Source organism: Amia ocellicauda, chromosome 6, assembly GCF_036373705.1.
Source record: "Amia ocellicauda isolate fAmiCal2 chromosome 6, fAmiCal2.hap1, whole genome shotgun sequence".
Taxonomy (NCBI): domain Eukaryota; kingdom Metazoa; phylum Chordata; class Actinopteri; order Amiiformes; family Amiidae; genus Amia; species Amia ocellicauda.
Window position 1 is genome coordinate 42289927 of NC_089855.1, and position 9744 is coordinate 42299670.

Below are 9744 nucleotides of genomic sequence, written 5' to 3' on the forward strand. Positions count from 1 at the left end.
GATCGGTGGCTTCCATATCACCCCCACCTGACCACTGACCAATGTCTCATCACTGTGAGTGTCACCCTGCCTCCTGTCCGGCTGCGCAGTGCCTACTGGCTTTTCAATAATAGCTTGCTGCAGGACAGGATTTTTTGTAATTCTTTTCTTTTCTTTTGGCAGAGATCAGAGCGCCCTAGGTTTGCCTCCCTGAGACAGTGGTGGGACATTGGCAAGGTTCAGACCAGGCTCTTCTGCCAGAAGTACACTGAGCATAGGACTGACAGCTTGAATGAATCTAAGAAGGAGTTAGAAGGAGAGATTCAGGTGCTCCACCGAGCCTTGGACTCTGGAGATTCAGGGGCATTAGAGGACCTCAAAGCTATGCAGCAGGCATTGTCAGAGCTGCTAAGGACGCGGGCTCGAGGAACAATGGTGCGCTCGCAGTTCCAGAGCCTGACACAGATGGATGCGCCCATCAAGTTCTTCTTTGGGCTGGAATGCAGGCGGCAGCAGAGCAGGGTGATGCTCTGCCTGAGGACGGCTGAGGGCCGCGTGCTGCAGGATGGGCAAGAGATGTGTAGTCATGCCGCCCAGTTCTATAGGGAGCTGTACTCCGCAGAGCCGGGCAGCCTGGAGCAGCAGCAGCAGTTTCTGCAGGGTCTGCCTAAGTTCCCACAGGATGGGGTCAAGGGGCTGGAGGCCCTTCTAAATCTGGCAGAGCTGACCTGCGCAATGCAAGAGCTCAATAAGGGCTGGGCACCGGGGCTGGATGGGCTCACTGTGGAGTTTTTCTCAGAGTTTTGGACTGAGCTGGGCCCGGACCTGCTCTCAGTGCTGCAGGAGGGACTGTGAGCTGGGCTGCTGCCCATTAGCTGTCGTAGAGCTATTCTGACCCTGCTGCCCAAGAAGGGGAATCTGTCCTCCATTGTGAACATGAGGCCAGTGGCGCTGCTGTGTCAGGACTATAAGATCCTGTCTAAGGCTCTGGCTAAGCGGCTCAGAGACATCATGACGGCCGCAGTGCCTGTTTCAGGTGCTGAGAGCAGTAGGTGTCGGCCCGCGGTTCGTAGAATTTATTCAGCTGCTGTACTGTCATGTGTTTATTGTGCTGAAGATCAATGGTGGCCTGAGTGAGCCTATCCCCATCCATTGAGACATCAGACAGGGCTGCAGTCTGTCAGGGATGCTATACTCCCTTTCTATCGAGCCCCTGCTGCACAGGCTGCTAGCCGGGCTGTCCATCCTTTGTCACCCAAGGGTGTCGGCCTATGCTGCTGAGACACACAGTCTGGCCAGCGAGACGTCCAGGTCATTGTGGGAGTGTCTGGAGGAGTTCAGCAGGGCCTCCTCAGCCAGGGTCAACTGGGGCAAGAGCAGCGCTCATCAGGTTCAGGTGTGGGAGGTTTCTGCACCCCCTGCCCTCCCTGCGGGGCTGCAGTGGTCTCTCTCAGGCCCTCGGGTGCTGGGTGTGACTTTGGGGGAGACGCAGGAGAACTGGGCTGGCCTGCTGGAGAGGGTACAGGGCCGGTTGAGGGCATGGCACTGGCTGCTGCCCCAGCTCTCCTTTAGGGGGAGAGCAATTGTTATTAATATCTTGGTGGCCTCCATGCTCTGGCACACTTATGCATGTCTGGACCCCCCACAGGCCCTGGTGTCCCAGATACAGACCCTGCTCCTGGATTTCTTCTGGGACGGGCTGCACTGGGTGCGCAAAGCAGTGCTGTACCTGCCGCTCCAGGAGGGGGGACAGGGGTTGGTAGATCTGTTAAGCAGGCTGAGTGCCTTTCGGCTGCAGGCAGCTCAGAGGCTCCTGTACCCTCCAGATCCCCAGTGTCTCCCGCCCTGGACACTTGTTATGACAGACACATGTTTTTACATAAGACACGTCCCAATATACTTCCGTCCCTGTCTGTTTTTTATTGTACTGTTTTAGAGGTGTGGCAGCGCTTCTCCCTGGGTAGGGAGCTGGGGGGCAGCAGTCTGTATTGGCTGTTAGAGGAGCCACTGCTGTATAACCCCGGTTTTAGCTGTCCACTCCTGCTCTCCAGTAGCCTCAGGTCAGTCCTGCTTAAGGTCGACGTGATCCGGCTGAGGGATTTGTTGGATTTTAACAGGGGACAGTGGGTTGGTGCCGACAGCCTGGCTGCCAGGCTGGGTATGAGGTCACTGAGAGTCGTAACCAGATATCTCTGGGCAGTACAGAACGCCCTTCCCATAGGCGCTATGGAGCGGCTTTTCCAGGCTCTCACGCAGCACTGCTGGCCCAAGGATCCTGACACCGTCTTTCCCCTTGTTTGTCTGTGTCTCTCAGTCCCCCCTAGCTCATCAGGCCGCCTACTGTCGCTTCATAGTTTGTGTAGTGTGCCTGTCTCCACAGCTCATCGTCAGGAGCTCAATCAGCTCAGTGTGAGGGAGCTGCACCATCAGCAGCTGCAGCACCTCCCTGACACCCCCTGGAGGGAGCACCTGGCTCTGGGGGAAGATGCCTGCCCGGCCTGGAGGAGCCTGAACAAGCCCCCGCTTCTGCATGGCTTCTGCATGGCGTCATCGCAACAAACTCTTTTGCACATACACTGGACCCCAGAGTGAGCGACACCTGCCCCTACTGCGGGGAGAGAGAGACACTTTTTCACTGTTTCTGTCACTGCCCTAGATTAGAGCTGCTGTTCACTGCACTGGAGAGCCTGTTCAAGCAGCTGGGCCTCCTTTTCTCACGCTCTGTGTTTATTTTGGGAGTCCAGTACATGCAGCGCCACAGACATGTTTGTCAGTTAGCAAACTTTCTAGTGGGGCAGGCTAAGCTGTCTATCCTGAGCAGTAGGAGAAGTCAGACTTAGCGGGTGCAGCAACAGTGTGCACTCTCCCTCTTCTGGTCTCTCGTAAGCTCCAGAGTGCGACTGGATTACAATTTCTACAGCCTGACGGGAGACCTGGACACTTTTCTGCAGATGTGGGGGGTCGGGGCGGCCCTCTGTGCCATTGACTTTGGACATTTAAACCAACTGGTTTAATTCACTTGAATATTTTATAGGTAGCACGTGTGTAGTGGTTTTTATTGAGCGTTTTTAGAATAGGTTGTGTTTTTATGTCGGGAGTTTTTTTCATGTCTTTTATGTGTTTCTAGTTTGTTTTAATTGTTTTTTTTAGTAAAATAAAGGTGTTAAAAATCAAAAAATCTCTCTCTCTCACACTCACACACATACACACAGCCAGCAAGACACACAGAGCCAGCCAGCTCAGCGATGACATCACGAACCTCTCTCTGAGCTGACTGCTATGACATCACAGAGCACGTGCATTCCGTTGCTTGCCGTCTGTCAACCACTCAGTCACTGCCAGCCAGACTGCCTGGCTGGCTGGATGGGGGGCTGTTTGCTGCTGCTGCGTACCTTAGCAAGCTTATTTGCTAGACCGGCCTTCCTCCTCCTCCGGCAACATGCCCAGCTCTGCCCGATCTGCTGTTCACCTGGATCACAGCTCTGCCCCAACAAGGCAGAGCCTCCCAAGAATGGTACAAACTCATCCACGTTCCCCTCCAATACAAATGCTCTGAATTGAGAGATAGAAGTGCTAGGGCACATCTGTAACATAAACTAGGGAACATTCATAACATACAGGGAACATTTGTAAAACTAATTAGGGAACCTTTGTGACATACTAAAAGGACATACTGGTAGGTGTTGGGCACTGTGGAAGGAAAGTTAGAATTCTTTCCCTCATATCAATTCTACTCTCTTGTATACTTAAGAAAGATAAGGTCAAGCCAGGAGGACATGCCAGAAGGTAGCTTGTTTTCTGTTCGTTATTTAAGATGAGAACCTTGGAGACAATGTCAAACAGTACGATTGAAGTGCCTGCCCCCTAATCCATGTGTTGACCTATGAACTCTGATATATATTCTGCTTAGCTAACTCTCTAATGATAATATAGTAATGACTCTGTGATTGTAACCAGATCTTTGTTTTTTGTGTATAAAAGCCTCTGACTTTTAAATGAAGGCAGAGCGACTTTGGGATCTTCTTGATTCACTGTTCCTCTCCACGCTGCGTGTATTAAAGGCATTGCAACGAACGTTCCAACCTGATTGAAGATGGTTTTTCTTCCACATTACATGGCGACGAGGATGGGATTGCTAACCCTAACAGAGAGGACTGGAATGGCCAGACCAGTGACCAGCAAAACCGCGCCAGCAAAATAGAAAAAGGTAAAGGAACCTTTTTGAAAAATTCCCTACTGCGGTGCTTTGCTTTCACTTGTCTGCTCGCCTGGCCCTCTGACGATCAGGTAACGCAATCTATATTTTATTAAACCTTGTTGCTTGCCTTATATCAATTACTTGAGGCAGGAAATGTTTTCTTGATTGTTAAGAAACAAAGTTTCTTAGTGTTACCATAGACTTGACTGTGTCTTCTTGTTTATGAAGTAATAGGACTGTGTCTTCCTATTTAACCTGGGTTGCCATGAACTTGACTGTGTTTTCTTGTTTGTGAAGAAACAGGACTGTGTCTTCCTGTTTGGGTTCCCGTACACAAAAGTGTGTCTGAAAAACTGCAGGGTAGGTTTGACCTACAATTAGAAAAAAAAAAATTGTTCAATATCTGATATGCCGGTGATAATATAAATGCACGTGTTTTGTAGAACCATAAATGGTAAATGAAGAAACGTCATGAAGTTATATACAAGTTATATAAATGCAAACATATTGAAAAACATGTTTGTTATTATTCATATATAGGATTTATTTTAATTTGTGTTTTGTTATATTTTTATTTATTTTTACTTTTTTTTCTTTTCTCCCCTGTCATTTTGTTATTATTTTGTGTGCTTGTACAAAACGTTACATAGAAAATGCGTGGTAACGGCTCCAGTAAAACGGGTGACCCGCCACCCAAAGGTTCACATGTCAGATATATGTATGATAACTATGGAGTGAAGATGTGCGCGATGTGCACAAGTGGTTTGACTGGACAATAGGTGACAGAAAGTTAAGGTTTCCAGAAGATGGGACTTTTGATTCAGATAGACTTGAGCACCTAAAAACGGTTTTGCAAAATAGGAATACAAAACCGGGAGAAGTAAATAGTTATATTTCCCAAAAGTTAGAACCAAATTGGCACTGCTCTAAAGCCAATTCTATCGCCCAATAGACTTATTATGCAATAAAACCTTTTTTTTTTTAAATATGTATTATTCGTTCATTAAAAAGCATTGGCTTTGTTATCACATACATTTTTTTAGAACTATTTTTTCACTCAATTCCCATATACAATAATACAATACACCATAGTAGCATTATTCAGTGTGTATCCACTTACATCACATTGAAACATCACATATCATTTCACACTTCAGTCACACATCCAAACAGCACAATTCTTTCAATCCAGTAGTCACTCTAATAAACTATGGAAAGGATAGTTCATGAAATGCCCATAGCCCCACCAGACTCTGTATCCTTGTGCTTAGATTTAAAAGAGGTTGGAGTTGTATGACTATTCATGTTTCTTCCCAATCTATTTCCATATTGTTTCTTCAGGCCTTTTCATCAAAAATAAAATTGTTATTTTCAGCACCTGAAATCAATCAGAAATGCATTGTTAATAATCTGTCTGTCTATTCCTGGACATCGCCACCCTCCTGTTGTCAATTGGAATCAGCAGAGTTAGTTGGTTTATTACTTTTACCAGAGTATGGTAAGCATCGTATGTTTCCACCATCCCCCTCCCTCCTGTCCGTCCACACACGCTGGCATCAGTGGCCATGAGGACGGATTATGGGCTGCAGCACTTAGAGCGGAGGCCAATGTGAGAGGGGAGACTATGCACTGATGTGTCATGGCATGTGAGTAGGGAACCTGTGGACTAAATGTGAGGGAAATTCATTGTTGCTGGTTCCTGTGAAGACAGATAATAGTAGTTATTTTTCTATTCATCTGTATCAACATCAGTATTATTAGCATTAGTAATGTTACTATTCTCGATTTCCCAAAACATTACTGTCGGTTGACAATGTTGCTTGGTTTGTAGTAGTACATCTGTATTTAGTTACAAGGCAGCTCTCTTATCTCTCTCAGTGGGGAGCTGACCTCACAGACACTTTCACTGCCCCAACGCCCCTCTGAAAACATCACTCTGTATCCTAACAGCTGTTCTTTCTCCTTTCCTAATTTCTTACTAGACAATTCAAGTTATATTTATTGACATGTATTATTACTATTTATACACATATTTCGCTCCATTATTTGAGTTAATAAATTAAGATATTTTCCTAATAAAATATATTTTTAGAAAATAAGCATTTTAATTGATTTCAATAATGATTCCCAGATACCTCAGGAAAACAAATTTTCAAAGAAAATGTGTTCAGTCAATGATTTCCCCAATGAAGAGCCTGTGTGGGCACTAAGACTGTCCGCCTGCACGGCTCATATATGTCTTTATTGTGTCACTTCCTCCTATTGAAGTCCAATCTACACCGGTACATGTTCAGAAGAACTGTTCCCAAAGCCAGATTGAACTGATCAATAGTTCATTTCTTACCTACAACTTGTATTTAGGGATCTTATATCTGGGGATTTCAAAAACTCTTCATTGTGGAACTCACAGCTACCAAATGACCACACCTTTAATTTCCTGGAGTATCTGGTTATCTATGTATTATAGATAGATGTATTATATTATTATATTATTTATTATAGATAGATATTTATATCTTCACCAAATTTCACTGTATCCTCAGATTTCCATTTCAAAAATTAGCTCTAATTCAATTTTTAACATAATTTTTTTTTATTTCTGGTTGGTAAAACTCATTCTAATAGTATTTTTATGTTTTATTTTCTCCTTCAAAATTATGCAATACTAATTTTAGCTCACTTATTCAATGCTTATATTTAATATTTCTGTAGTATCCTTAAAATTCTTACCTTTTGACTAATTCACTCATCTTAAATGCAAGGTCTAATTTTAAATTTTATTTCAGGTATTTTATGCTATGCACCAATAACCAAATATTTTCTAAAATAAGACTATAATATGTCACTATACTGTTTACATTCTGCTGCTCCTGTGGATTCCAGCCTTTAGTTTCCTTTAATTTGACTTTACAGAATTTCTCCATAATATGATTTTTAACAAACAAATTATTGTTCTTCTGAGTCTTAGAGGACACCATTACTATTTATTTACTTTATTAGTATTATTAATCTATGTATTTAGTGTATGTTTTGTATTACTTTAACATTATTCTAATAATAGATACATTATTCATTTCTAATTGCTGATGCTTTATGCACTCTGTATACAGTTAAATGTCTAAATCCTCATTAATCTGTTGTTAAAACATCAATAACTGCGTAATTGTAAATATAATTCTGAAATTATTGGTGACTTCCCTTCTTAGTCTTATTCTGTACTATGCACAATATTAAAAATACAAAGCGTACAAAACAGACATTTACCTTACATAACCTTCAGACTATATATATACATAAACACACAAAGCACATACAGATTAAAATCCAAAGATAATTCAGATATTAGATTAGTGGCGTGTTTTGTTGACCCTGCAGTGTCTCAAACAGCCCTTAGCATTTATTAATTCGTTATATTGTTATTATTAAAAATCAGATGTAAAATAATCTTTGAAATACACTACTTTGGTGTTTTCTTGATCTATTATGATCAATTTCTTCTCTAAATTCTTATTATTCAGACAAAGAATTATAGAAACTTTGTCGTTTTTTTATCTTGCCTTTACCATTTTAAGTTTAACAATTAAAACTTGTAGGAATTCATATACAGACACTTATTTAACGCCATTATGCCAATCCTATCTTTGCCAACGATGGGGCTATATTGCTGGACTTTATGTACCTCTGGTTCCGTCTGGTTATTGACTGCCACTAACTCTGGCCCTGGTGTACAAGGGTTTCCTTGCTTAACCTGGGGCTCAGCAGGCCTCGTCGTACCTTTCGGTTCCCTTGGCATCTCTCCCCGCAGATCTATCTTACCTGGAGTTCACCCTACTGTGATCCTCCGCTGTACAGTCAACCTTTCTGTTTGTTTTACCTCTACCTCTCCACAAGTTCTCTTTAAATTACAATCTGAGAACCTCACAAAATCCCGAGATCAAAATTAAATATACAGGGTGGTCATTTTTAAAGCTACTCACCCGTATTTTGGTCCCGGGAGTGGAGGCAAGTTCAGATCCTCATTCGTTATGCCAAGTTGTAGAACCGTGTCAGAAATAAGTAGAGAAGTCATGGAGATAAAGCAAACAGAACATCAATCGAGCCGCTCGGAAACCCCACGTCAGGAATAACTCCTTCAGTGAGGCTTAATGTTTACAAACATGAGTACAACTTTATAGGAAAAATGACATAACATCTTATGGCCGTTCATCCAATCAGAAGATATTGGTCTGGGTCCGTTTTACGATCTGTCCTCCCGTGAAGAGGTGATGGATCCAAAGCAGATGTCTGTCTTTGATGTGCACTAGGAAGATGTGATCCCACGGTCGTCATTTACCTAGTGTCAATCGCCCATTAACAGAAACAATTCCTGCCTATCTGGAGAAACGGTTAAGTCATAAACAAATTTACAGCAGACATCTGTAGGCTATTTCGGCACTGTGTAATCTTTCATTACTGAAAGTAGTTTCTAACAAATCGACCTTGTTGACACTTTACTTGTCCTTCTAAATCTAATCTGCTCAGTCTGTATACAAAACTCAGTCTAATGCTAATATTAATATAAAACATTATATAATTATCACAAAACACATTCTTCAACGTCCTATACAGAGTCTTCAAAAGCTATCAGACTTTAGCAGCTGGTGTATGAACACACATACGATTATACAGCATTTCTTGCAGCTTCGCAAGACCTAATTTTAAAAGTTTTTGGTAAATTAGATAATTAGTTAGGACCATCTATTTGCATTTGATCCCCTCTTTAATTGCTAAAATAAAGTTTTACTTACATTTTATTGACCAAACCACTGCATAGGACACATCTGTAACATGAACGCTACTGAATGGCACATACATTGAAAACTACGGAGAATTTAGACAAATCCTATTTACACTTCATAAATAATCTTAAAACGTTTCCAACCAAGGCAAACCCCACTTGAAATACGTTCATAAACATTTTTGGTAAACAAGAAGAGAGATTGTTACATATGTTCCCTATGATGCATCTACAGAGCGAGAGAGAGAGACAGAGAAAACTGTTTGTCATGCCAATAAAGCACCCTTGAATTGAATTGAATTGAAAGACAGAGAGAGACAGACAGACAGACACTAGCACAACCACCCACCCACTCACACACACACACACTCTATCTCTCTCTCTCTCTCACAGACACAAACAGCCAGCAAGACACACAGAGCCAGCCAGCTCAGCGATGACATCACGAACCTCTCTCTGAGCTGACTGTTATGACATCACAGAGCATGTGCATTCCGTTGCTTGCCGTCTGTCAACCACTCAGTCACTGCCAGCCAGACTGCCTGGCTGGCTGGATGGGGGGGCTGTTTGCTGCTGCTGCGTACCTTAGCAAGCTTATTTGCTTGACCGGCCTTCCTCCTCCTCCGCCCACATGCCCACCTATGCCCGATCTGCTGTTCACCTGGATCACAGCTCCGCCCCAACAAGGCAGAGCCTCCCAAGAATGGTACAAACTCATCCACGTTCCCCTCCATGGAAAGCTTTAGCAAAAGGCAAAAGAATTATAAGTAATGAAGAGGAACCCGAGTCC

At 43.3% G+C, this 9744-nt stretch overlaps 1 non-coding gene across 1 annotated transcript; it reads right to left on the bottom strand.

Moving 5' to 3' along the window:
* Positions 1-9629: 9629 nt before the first annotated feature.
* On the bottom strand, positions 9630-9744 carry LOC136751935 (U5 spliceosomal RNA). Its single transcript, XR_010817121.1, has one exon. It is a non-coding gene; the product is annotated as a U5 spliceosomal RNA (small nuclear RNA).